This window comes from Humulus lupulus, chromosome 2, assembly GCF_963169125.1.
Source record: "Humulus lupulus chromosome 2, drHumLupu1.1, whole genome shotgun sequence".
NCBI classification, from domain to species: domain Eukaryota; kingdom Viridiplantae; phylum Streptophyta; class Magnoliopsida; order Rosales; family Cannabaceae; genus Humulus; species Humulus lupulus.
The window spans coordinates 59,418,024-59,430,905 of record NC_084794.1 but is presented as its reverse complement, the minus strand read 5'-3'; positions in this window follow the sequence as shown (position 1 = coordinate 59,430,905).

Genomic DNA, 12,882 nt, shown 5'->3' with positions numbered 1-12,882 from the left:
GATTTATTAATTAAGATAAATTGGTATCTAAATTAATAAAGAAATTTAAATCAAGGTTCAAATTATAAATAATTAATTTGATAAAGGATTTAAATAATTATTTAATTAATTAAATCAATAGAAAATAATACAGGCCTTGATTTTAAGTCCAATGAGCTTATAATCAAATGGGAAATTTCACGGGCCTATAGCCCATGATAATTTCGACCTAGGGCTTAAAAATGGCTATTATTTTATTGATTTTTTAATTAAATTAAATGGCCTAATTGAGTCTATAAAAGGAGTGCTTAGAGAGAAGTCAAAACATAACTTTGATAAGTCACAAGTCAGATTTTCTGATAGTTTGATATTCTCTCTAAACACAAGTCCTTTTCGAAGCCACTTTGTTATTTTCTCTTCTTCTCTCTATATCTTTCTCATGTGTTGAGAATTTCGCACACTAGTCTAGGTGGTTCTAAGGATACATTGGAAGATTGTGAAGAAAATAGAAGATCGGTTCAGTTTCTTGATAATACTCTGCAACAGAAATGATACAAGAGTTAGAGAAACTGAAGGAAGGACTCTTAATTCCGCTGCATATACTGTAAGTATTATATTATATTCAATTTGTTTCTCTTTGTTTCACCAAGGTGTCAGCTTTGATGCGGGTAGCTTGAGAAGCTCAGAATGCCCTCTTAAAGTCGGCAGAAAAATTCTTCCACGAGCTGATGGAATGCTTTTTACACTGCTTGAACCACTGCCTAGCTGGCCCGACAAAGGTGGAAGGGAATATCAAACACCTCAGCTCGGGGCTAATATTATGGGCCATCATCAAGGTATTGAACATACCCAAATGATCCGACGGGTCTCCGTCTCCATCGGATTTAGATAGGTGGGGCATCCGGAAACCCCACGGGTATGTTGTGGCTGCTATGTTGGAGGCAAAAAGCTCGAGTTCGTCCCCCGAGTCATACTTGTCCTTCTCCTTTTCTGTCAAAAGCTTCTTCATTAGCACCTCCATCTGAGCTAAACATTCTAGGGTCTGGTCCTTAATCCCCTGGTTGTTCTGGAGCTGTTCAACAGCTCCAATTCCATTAGTCCCGTTAGGCGGGTTATTGTCCCTCCAAGCTTGAGCTTGGTTAGGTGGGACGTTCCCGCTGTCATGTACTTCGGAATGACCACCCTCTTGGCGAGCATGACTTCCATTTCTGACCGGATTCCCCCTCTGCGAGTTGAGGCGATCTCGAAGGTCGGCCCTCGAGGCGGCCCGAGGGCTTTGCGCCGAACTTAAGTGATTACGCAAGTCTCCACCGGACCTGCCACTTCGGTGGCTCTTGGTCCAGTAGCTCCCTTTGGAAAATCTTGGAGCCCGCTGCTAAGGGTGAAGATCCGGGACCTCCCCGCGTGCTTGGTTGCGATGGGAAGGATCGGCGGGAGGAGGATTTATTCTACTGCTCCCGTGTGTCGGAATGTCTCAAACTGGATAGGGAAGAGATGTGTATCTTATCGGCGACGGGGGATTCCTAACTGGCGACGCGATCCTAGTCCCATCTAGGCAGATCAAATTAGCTCGCAGTCGTTCTACTCTACCATCTCCAGCATCCTGCACTCGGCGGTTTGACCGCGGGACGGGAGGGCTGGCGGGAGCAGGTTGTCTATGCGAGCCTTCCCCGGATCTCCTCCGTGAGCTGCCACAAGCCCTTCTGGGCACATTCGACGGTGGAATCGAGCTAGGAGTCGAGGTTCTGACTGATCGGCTGAATTGCTAATTGGTCTTGGGAAACTCCTCAAACATAGCTTCCTGGTTATGGTGTGACATGGGTGCAGAACTCGGGGTTGAGGTTCTGACCGATCGACTAGGTCTGGGCCGATTATCCCTGCGGGACTTGTGAGTCCCACTTTGCCTCTTTCCGAATTTAACGTCAGTTACAAGAGGGGGCAGCCGGACCAAGACTTCTTTGATTTGCTTACTTGCTCTGGATAGCTGACCCCTCAACAGTATGTTCTCCATCTCTGTCACCGTCATGTAACTCGGGTTTGGATTTGGCGGTCGAGGCGCCGAACTCCCGGTGTCGTCCTGGCCCATCGGCTACTTTCTCGATCACTGCTAGACCTCAGGGTTTGGTTCGTCGGATATGGCAGCATGGTGGGCCTCCTGCCCATCATGTTGATCCGCCTCGTTACCATGCCTCGAATGAGTAACCACCATGATCAGGTTTTTGTGATAGCACCAATCTAAATCCTCTCAATGAAAGCACCAAACTGTTGACGCGGTTCTTAGCCAACAGGTAATTATACGAATAAGTAGGATGGATTAGTGCAAATTGGTGAATCGTAATATGAGAATAATTAAATTCTAGACTTGAGAAACTAATAGCATGGGAAGATGGTCACTCCTTTCTTTTTAGGTGGTTCAAAGGTTAAAATCCCTCTAGTCCACCAGTCGATATTATTGATATCTCTTGACTATTTCTTACAGAGTGTTTCTTTACAAAAAATATCTCAACCCCCTGCACTACCCAGGGTCTTGGTATTTATAGGAAGAAGATATCTGGGTTGGCAATGGCGTCATCCCGTGATCTCTTTACCCTTCACGTAATCTCTGTGACACTTATGATTAATTCCTAAACTTTGCAGTGAAGTGGGGTCTAATCAATAGGTAAGGAGGGATAATGGGCCGCATAGCCCAAATCAGGCGTGGGATGCCTGAACACGCACGTTTATACAGCGTGTCTGAGAATTCAAGAATAGAATAGACACGTGATGTCTGATATATGCACGTTTATATTGCGTTGTTGACTTTACAAGGATTCGGGTGTCAGATCTCTACCGCATTCCGAGCTTAACGTGGCACCAGCTCCCGACACTCATACTGCTGACATGATGCCTCTGAGTAGCAGTTAACTCTCTAATCAGCTTGGGCTGGATAGATGGAGGCCCGTAACAAACAGCTCCGGGTGGACGATTTACACATGGCAGATCGAATTAGGCCCTTTTCTAGCTCGCCAATAGTGCACGGATATTTAGGGCGTATAGTTTTCGGGGTACGGGGCGCAGTATCCGGCCCAGCAGTACCTGACTCCCCCAATAGTGCCGGGATCAGTAGTCGCGCCTAGAATAACCTTTGCCGCGCCCACGGTCTATGGCCCTGCATCTTCGGGATATGCCCCGACCCAGACTACCCCTTTCCCTGGATATAGAATTGCGCCAGTCAGGTACAGTGCTGCTCCTGGGGGGACCCAGCCGTCCCAGATGGGGAGAATTGAAGCAAGTGTGAATCCCTCCCGAGGAAAGATATTCGGGAAGGGACCAAATCGATCTAAACCATCTAAGAAGGGAAAGAGGGGCTACGAGCCCCAGTATTCAGAGTACACCAACCTAGTGGATACTAGGGAAAACATCTACCTGGCCATAGAAAAGGCGGTTCATTATTGGAAACCAGCCCCCATGTTTAAAGGAGGAAAAACCCAAGGGATACCAGCAAAAGGTGCGCGTACCATAAGGAGGCGGGCGACACAACCGAAGAATGTCGACACCTAAAGGATGAGATCAACAATTTGATCAAGCTGGGACATCTCCACCAGTGGATCAGGATGCCCGTGGGAGTTCTGGGACTGTCAGCAGCCCCCGGACTGTCCACGATTCCGGGTGCACCTGGAGCGTACCCACCTCCCCAGGGAGGATACGCAAAGGGCCCAGGATTGCAGGCCCCTCAGGGGGGCCCCGCCATGCACGCGCCCGGACTCGGAATGCCTTACCCGTCCAGGACCGCCCCCCCGCGAGTAGATGGTCACGTAGCCACCATATCGGGTGGGCCCCATCTGGGAGGACCGTCCCGGAAGATCAAAGGCGTTACCTCAGTGAAATTGACCACAACCAAGAGGTATGCACCCTAGTCCAAGCACCGGCTCAACGCTCGAAGTTGATGAACCTCCCCATTACCTTCACGGAAGACGACGCTCGTAACATCCATTTCCCGCATCATGACCCTCTGGTCATTGATGCCCAAATCACCAACAAAATGGTGTCCAGAGTGCTAGTGGACGATGGAAGCTTCGTGCAGATCTAGCTTGACCGAGGCGGATCTAGCCTCATGCCTAACACAGATCTATGGCTTCAATGGGGATTCAATACTCCCGATGGGAAAAATCCAGTTACCCGTAACACTGGAGAATGAGATGCAAAGCTCGTTCAAATTTTGTACGTTTGTGGTGGTGGACTGCCCCATCGCTTACATCATCATTTTCGATCGGCCCACATTGGTCGAATTCAGGGCTATCACCTCCATCTGCCACCTATGCATGAAATTCCCCTGCGATAACGGAGGAGTAGGAACAGTCCAGGGAGATCAGAAGAGCGCACGGAAATGTTACCACGTATCCGCCCGACCCGTTTACATGGTCAACGAAGAACCTCTTGAGGAAATTATCGATCCAGACCCGATCCCTCCCCCAGCAAGATGGATTGTCCGAGAAGAGGACAGCGTACTAGAACCCATGGAGGAGATTGAAGTGGTGCGCATCAGTGACACTGACCCGACCAAGGTAATCCTAGTCGGGAAGAACCTGAAAGCAGAGGTCCGGGCCGCCATCATCGCCCGGGTGAAGGAGAACCAGGACGTCCTGGCCTGGTCTCATTCAGATATGACCGGGATCGATCACAATATCATCTGCCACACCTTGAATATCAACAAGGATGCGACTCTGGTCCGGCAAAAACGAAGACCCCTAGGGGCAGAAAGGGCGGAAGCCCTCAAGCTGGAAGTTGAAAAGTTATACTCTATCAACTTTATCCGAGAAGCTTTGTATCTCGTGTAGGTGACCAACCCAGTGCTGGTGCCGAAGCCAAACGGGACCTGGAGGACATGCATCGACTTCACGGATCTCAACAAAGCTTGCCCTAAATATTGCTTCCCGCTCCCTCGGATCGATCAGATGGTGGATGCAACATCTGGGTATGAGATCTTTAGTTTCATGGACACCTACGCAGGCTACAATCATATCTTTATGCATGTAGCAGACTAGGAACATACCAGTTTCTAAACTGACAAGGGGGTGTACTGCTACATTTTCATGCCCTTCAAACTCAAAAACGCAGAAGCCACCTGTCAGTGGCTAGTCAACAGAATGTTCCGGGCCCAGCTAGGACGGAACATGGAGGTATACATCGAAGACATGCTGGTCAATTCCAAGACCTCCAACAAACATTCTGACGATGTGTCGAAGCCTTCGCGATCATTCGAAGGTATGGGATGAAGCTAAATCCTAAAAAATGCACCTTCGGCATAGCATCCGGGAAGTTCTTGGGGTTCATAGTAAGTTACCGGGGAATAGAAGCCAATCCAGACAAAATCAAGGCACTAGTTGAGATGCCCTCACCTCGGAAGCACAAAGATGTTCAGAGCCTGACTGGGCGGATAGCCGTTTTGAGTCGTTTTGTCTCGAAGGTCACGGACAAGTGCATCCCATTCTTCAACGTCCTTTGGGGAAGCCAAAGGCTCGAATGGTCAGATGAGTGCGAAGAGGCTTTCCAAAGACTAAAAGAACATCTAGACCGATCACCAATATTGGCAAAATCGATGGAGGGAGAACTGCTGTACCTCTATTTGGCCGTGACCGAACACGTCGTCAGCGCCGTGCTAGTACGGGAAGACAGGAAGGCCCAGCTCCCGATCTATTACGTAAGAAAAAGGTTATTGGGTGCAGAATCACGATCTCCACTAATCAAAAAGTTAACGTTTTGCCTTCTAATCGCGTCCTGGAAGCTTATGCCTTATTTCCAGGCCCATGCCATAAGAGTTCTAACCAACCATACTTTGCGGCAAGTGTTGCAAAATCCTGAGTCATCAAGAAGACTCTTGAAGTGGACCATGGAACTGAGTCAGTTCAACATTGCATACATCCCTAGAATATCAATCAAGGGACAGGCCCTAGCCGACTTCATCGTGGAATGCTCCGGGATCACTGAAGAGGATGATCCCGCAGAACCCTTGTGGAAGGTGTTTGTAGACGGAGCCTCGAATGAAAATGGAGCAGGGACCGGAATCATCCTAGTGTCACCACAGGGACACCAGTTACAAAACACCCTGTGTTTCCAGTTTAAGGCTTCAACGAGGCCGAACAGGAGGTCGTGTTGGCTGGGTTGCGCCTGGCCCGGGAGGTAGGGGCCACAAACTTGGAGATCTAAAGCGATTCCTAGTTGGTTTTCAGATAGATCTCAGGAGAATACCAGACAAAAGGGGAAAAGATGGCAGCTTACGTGACTCAGACGCGAGAGATGCTTCAAACTTTCAAGAAGCACTTCATTCGCCAGATCCCTAGGGATCAAAATGTGTTTGTGGACACGTTGGAAAAACTGGCCACGGATGTTGAGGCAGAGCTTTTCAGGCTAGTCCCGATCAACCATCTCCCCGTACCAAGTATTCAAACCTCCACGATCAACGCTATAGACTTCTCCATGTCCTGGATGGGACCCATCATCCAATATCTAACAACCGGGGGTTTGCCCACGGACAGGCCAACAGCCAGGAAGCTTCAGTACCAGGTCCATAGATATGTCATGATGGAGGGAAAGCTCTATCATAGAGGATTATCCATGCCATACCTACGATGCGTGTCCGGGATCGAAATTAGCGCAATCATGCATGAGGTGCATGAAGGCTTCTGCGGAGATCATACAGTCGGACTCAGCTTGTCCATGAAAATCCTGCGCTAAGGATATTTCTGGCCAACCATGAAAAAGACTATGTTGATTATGTCCACAAATGCGAGTAGTGCCAAAGGTACGCAAAGATCTCGCGAGCCCCTCCAACGGAAATAACTCCAATGACAAGTCCCTGGCCCTTCGCGGTATGGGGAATCGACCTAGTAGGATCGCTCCCGACCGGGAAAGGAGGTGTGAAGTATGTTATCGTGGCCGTTGACTACTATACCAAGTGGGTCGACGCAGAGCCTATGAACACCATCACCTCAAAGAAGGCCTTGGACTTCATCATCAGCAACATCGTGTGCCTGTCTGGGCTCCCCTACAAGATTGTGTCCAACAACGGGAAGCAGTTTGATAGCATCCACTTCACAGACTTCTGTGAAAGACATGGCATCATCAAGAGCTTCTCTGCGGTCTCCAGACCTCAAGCGAACGGGAAAACAGAGGCCGCCAACAAAATCTTGATGGGGGCATTAAAGAAAAAACTTCAAGCCTGCAAGAGAAAATGGCCAGAAGAGTTGCCCCGCGTACTATGGGCGTACCAGACCACCGAACGAACGTCTATCGGACACACTCCTTACTCCATGGTGTACGAGTGCGAAGACATCATCCCAGTAGAAACGACCATCCCATCCCATAGGAGGGACACGTATGATCTCGCCTAGAACCACGCCTTACTCAAGGAATCCTTGGATCTCATCGAAGAAATCTGGGAAGAATCGCAAGTTTAGTTGAAGATGCACCAGGGCAAGATTGCTCGAGATTTTAACTCGAAAGTAAAAAGCCGAAGGTTCAGAACCGGCGACCTAGTCCTAAGGAGAGTCTTCCCTGCAACCCAAGATTCGGGAGTGGGGGTTCTGGGCCCGAACTGGGAAGGGCCATTCAAAATTCAACATGAAGTATGTTTGGGAACGTACCACTTAAAGCGACTCGATGGAACTGAAGTCCCAAGGGCCTGGAATCCGGAACATCTCCGTAAGTATTATCAGTAGTCAGGGGAGCATGTTTAAGCTTTATATTTCTTTGTAAAACAATGTATGACCTAGGGCGATTTCTTGAATAATAAAAATGACGTGTACAAAATGTCATAAAGAAATATTGTGAAACAATGAAAGTTCTCGTCCGTCTCCATAAGCAAGTGACCCAAGACCAGTCTTGGCTCACTAAGGGGGGGTGTATCCATTCACATGAGCAAGTCCTAGAATGAAAACAAAACAGGAAGCTAATGAAAGGGCACAAGGCTAAGGCCTAGTCCCGACCCGGACCGACAAGGTCTAAGGGATACAAACCAAATAGGAATTAAGGCTCAGGCCTAGTCCCGACCCGGACATGCGTGGTCCGGGGGTACAAACTATAGGACTTAAGGCTCAGGCCTGATCTAGGCCCGGACCTACATAATTCGGGAGGTGAAATGCCCAGTAGGACATACGGGCCCGCCCAAGTCCTAACCCAGACATGCGTGTCCCAGGGATATAAAACACCTAATAATTGGTTGACCAAGCAAATAACCAAATACCCGTCTGCGCCATCTATGCAATAACACAGGACTATTGGAGCGTGAGTCCTAGGTATAAATTGTCTAAAATTAGTCTTATAAACGGCCCAGGCCACAGGAACCTAGCCCAGGTTTCAAAATAAGCCAATCAGCCAATCCCTGATGGTCCAGACCGTCAAAACCTGAACACTAGAATCGGGGATGAATAGAGTTAGTGATAATTATCAACTCCCTAATGGCCTAGGCCGTTGGAACCTGAGCAACAGGAGTAAAGCGCGTTGATAAGTTAAAATCTAGAAAGATCTCGGGTTGTTCAGGCTATTGGAGCCCGTATTATAAAACCAGAATAATCTAGTCCAGGCCGTCAAGACTCAAAGACGGGTCACCAGAAGAGACATTTTCTGCAACTTTTCCCCAACAGTCCCGGCCATTGGAGCCGGGACTGAAATTTTGAATCATTTACACAAGGTGGTGAAAACACTTAGTAAAAGTTTAAAGAATGGAAACAAGAAAGCCTTATGCAAGAAATGAAGTAAATGCGAATATAAAAATTGTCTTAGACGCATCCGCGCCCATAAAAATGTTACAAAATAAAAAAATAAAAAACGGAGAGAAAAACAAATAGAAGACCTCGGCCTGGGCTTCACCGTGCCCCGATGCCTCCGGGTTAGCTCCGTCTGCCTCTTCCTCATCCAAGGGCTCCGCGTCATCTTTCTCCTTGGCCTCAAATTCGGCTATTTTCGCGGCGGGGTCGAGGTAAAGCAGGAGGTTCATGTTCTTGTCCAGGAGCCAGGCCATGTAGATGGCTCGTCAAAGGTGACCTCCAGCAAGGCATCCACCTTTTCTTTCTCGTGACGAGTCTCATCGTGCGCCATCACTTTCTGCCGAAACAGGTTGTCCAATTCACGGACCCCAGACTCAAGACTAGTGATCCTCTCCCGGCCCTGGGTAGACTAGGATTCAGCCACCTCTTGCAGGGCCTTCACTCGGAGAAGCTCCGCCTCCAAACCGGCCACCAGCTTGCTATTCTCGGCCTCTCTCCGGGACATAGTCTCTTCAAGTTGAAACTTAGTCCGAGCAACCTCTTTGTGGCCCGCTTTGGCCTGAGCCACCTCCTTGGCCAGGGCTTCCTTAGCGGCTTCCCACTGGTTCACGGCTGCCTCCAGCTCTAGTTGGCTCGTCTCCATTTTCATTGTAATCTCGCACACCAAGTGGGCATTGCGGTGAGCCAGTAGAGCGTCCTGGAATGAATTGAAGTTAGAAAAATCTAAAGAACTGAAAGTGCAAGAAGAAACAGGAGGTGTAAACGGATAACTTACAGCAGTGGCCTGATGGTAGAGAGCCTGGGAGATGAATAACATGTCTTGGTTGGCTATGGTGGCGTACCGCTTCAACTGGAGGTTGGACATAGTAGCCCCCACCTGATCTAGCAAGTCCGCAGAAAACGGAGTCGTGTCTTGCCTTAGTTTGGGACGGAACCCCGTCTTAGCAGTAAGCCGGTCCACGATCGGCTGGGAAGCACTAAAAGCTGTCGGACGCTCCAAGAACTCAGCCTGACGATGAATCATTAAGGCCTGGTAAACCTCCTCCCTCTTCTCCTAGCCATTCTCCCACGTCCAGGATACCAGTTTAGACTGTTCCTCCCGCAAAACCACCTATCCCTCTTCGGGCAAAGCCTGATGGATGGGAAGCGCAGGCGCTTCTGAAAGTTCCTTGGCGGCAAGATGACTCTTCCCAGAGGATTCCTCGACCGAGCCAGTGCCTTTGGTCTTGGCCCTCTTTGTCCCTTTTGTGGCCTCACCCGCGCCCGAGTCCGTGGTTCTCTTCCCGGAACTCCGACTCACCAGCGGTTCCCACTCCGGTCGATTACCGATGGATGAGCAGGGAGAGCTGGGACAGTTTCAAGATTAACTGTCGTGATCAGGACCATGACTGAGGCCTCCCCGACGGAGTTAGGCTCCGGCACCGAGCTCTAAAGGATCGTGTCCAGAGCTTTTGGCTTGGACGCACCTTTGGCGGTCTTTTTGGCCAAAGCCTTAGCCTTGGCAGCCCGGACCTCAAGGGCTTGCTTCATTTTCTCCACGGGATTGCACATGTCGGAGTCTTCTGAAATAAATAAACAAAAACGGAATTAGGAAAATAAAAAAGTCAAGGAAAATGAGTAATTACAAGACTAAAAGTACTCCCGGACGAACCCTTGCCTAGACCTCGAACTCGACTCAATTCTCCTAAGGTGAAGGAATGGATTCGGTCTCCCATGTCATCTGGGTATAGGAAGTTCCCATATTGAAGGAACCCAGATGAGTACATGAGAGTTTCCGAATCTACAGTGACGGGAGATGAAGGTTTCATTTCTCCATCAGCCCCGAACAGGGGGCCTGGATAAGCTAGTCTATCCCTAACTAAGTCCTCAATATGGGGAGCATAAATCAATAGCAAAGGTGAATTACCTCGCCCTGATACACTAGCACCGGGGGTCCCCGTGTTCGATTGGGCCTCGTTGAAGAGGGCTTCCAGCTCCTCAGAGGTGGCACTCTCCTTCTGCTGAGTCTGGTCCCGCTTCCTTTGGTCGCGTCTGCCAAGACCGCGACCTCTACAGCCCTGATGTGCTCAAGGGCCAACTCCTCCCTCAAGATTAGGTTTTTCTCACACTATATCCCCTGGAGGCTGGGGGCCTTGATTGTTTGGTTGGCCGCCAACATCCTGACCACTCGGAGGTTTTCTATGTTGATGTAGCCCCCTACGTCTAAATCTTTCGTGCTTAGCGTGGAATAGAATGTCTTCTGGTCTAGGATAGACTGGGTGAGGGGAGTCTGGGAGTAGGTTCCTGCCATCCAAGGAAATATATTGAGAATGAGGAATAAAAAGTAAAATCAAGAAATTAACTAGGGAGCGGGAAGCCACTTACCCACTCGCTGGAAGTCCAGCATTAGCGTGGGGTTCTTTTCCAAAAGGAACCCGGACGTCATGAACCAGTAATGTCTAACGTCCGGGGGGTGCTTCCATGAGCTGGTGGGAGCGGCGTAGTTTCCCCACAGCTTTAGTCTGTAGAAGCCTTCCAGGGTCTTGTCCTTGATGTTGACATGCGGCTCCAACTTATTGAAATATAGCACCTCTGCCGGAGTCAGATCCGGGATCCCCTTCGCTATGCAGAATATGCGTCATCCCGCAAGCAGCCGGTATGCTTGAGGTAGAAGCTGGAATGGCGCAATCCTCACAAACTTAAGGAATTGCGTGAAGTAGTCATGAAGCAAGAGAGTGGCTCCCTCACTGATTTAGCCTACGCTCCAGGCCCCGAACTCGCCCATGCCGGTGTGAGCTTTCTCTTCTTTTCTGGCAAGGCAGTTATAGAACAGTCCGGGAGTCGACTCCATGCCCAAATGCTTCTCCAGGGCATACAACATTTGATAATTTCAGAACAGGTTCTACACCCCGTCCATCTCCTATCTGTTTCCACTAGAAGTCTTGGGTCCTAATAGAGTGACCGGGGCTGCTTGAATAAGTTTTTCTGAATGGAAGGTGACGTTTGAAGTCATGGCTAATGATCTGGAAGCAAAACAGAAAAAAAAAAACAAACAACCAAGCAGTCAGCACCAAAACCCAAGAAGGTTGGTTAAGGCATGGGGCTCTCCTACGAACTACTTGGAAGAGTCCCCTCTGAATCAGGTCCGGGATCACCAAGGAACCACAGAACCTTGATCAGGAATGAATAAGAATGGATCTAGTTAAAGTTCTCCTAAGCCAGCCTATTATCTCTTGTTCGGGAATCGTCCGAACCTGAGGAGATCCAGGACAGCCCGAACTATTTTTTTCCCTAACCTATTCTAATGCACCCAGAGCCAGTCTAAGCATACGCGAGATCTAGCAGCCTAACCAAACAATTATGACGGTATGGAAAATGCAAGAAAATAAAAGCAAAAGTAAGGAAAATTTACTGGAAAAGGCTGGTCGTGAAGAATGGTGTGGTTTCGGCGACATTGACGGTAAAATCGCGGCCTTGAACAGATGAAGGCGGCTCAAAAGCTCGTCTATTGGACAGGCCAATGTCATCTACTCAGGCGAAGGTACGGAGATCAGGTGCGTTGGGAACAAGCGATGGCAAAGACGAAGTAGATGATGGAAAATGTCGTCGGTGAGCTCGAACATAAAAGGTCCTTTAAGCGTCTTTTTGTTATGAGAGTGTAAAGATATCAAATGAAAATCTGAGGTTATTTATAAGAACCAGAAGGTTGTTTTGATCTAACGGTTCAACGCGATCCCCCCCATCGGACGGTCCTAGATCGTGTGGAGACATTAATGGACCTACTCGAGTACTGGATCACGGTTCCACAGAGGCGTGATTCGCGCCGCCCCGATCCAACGGCCCAGAAGAAGAGCACCTCAAAGGTTGTCCCATCCAATGGTCCTCTTTGTTGCAAAGATAATAATAGGAACATTCATGCGGATGGGACGCTTCATAAATTGAGCTGACATACTAGCCCCCAGCACAGTAACAAATAAAATGTTTGTTGACCTTTCAAAATCAAGTGCCATCAATGCACCAGTCACAAAGGGACATGTGCGCCTTTCATGATGAAGCAGGGAAAACGGGAGGCCTCCAGACGTCCCTGAAGTAAATGAACCGGGGCTATGGTAAGCAAACCCGAATCCTGGTACACGGTCTGAACTTTTTGGGTTAGGTCCGGGACATCGAAGCAGGTTTT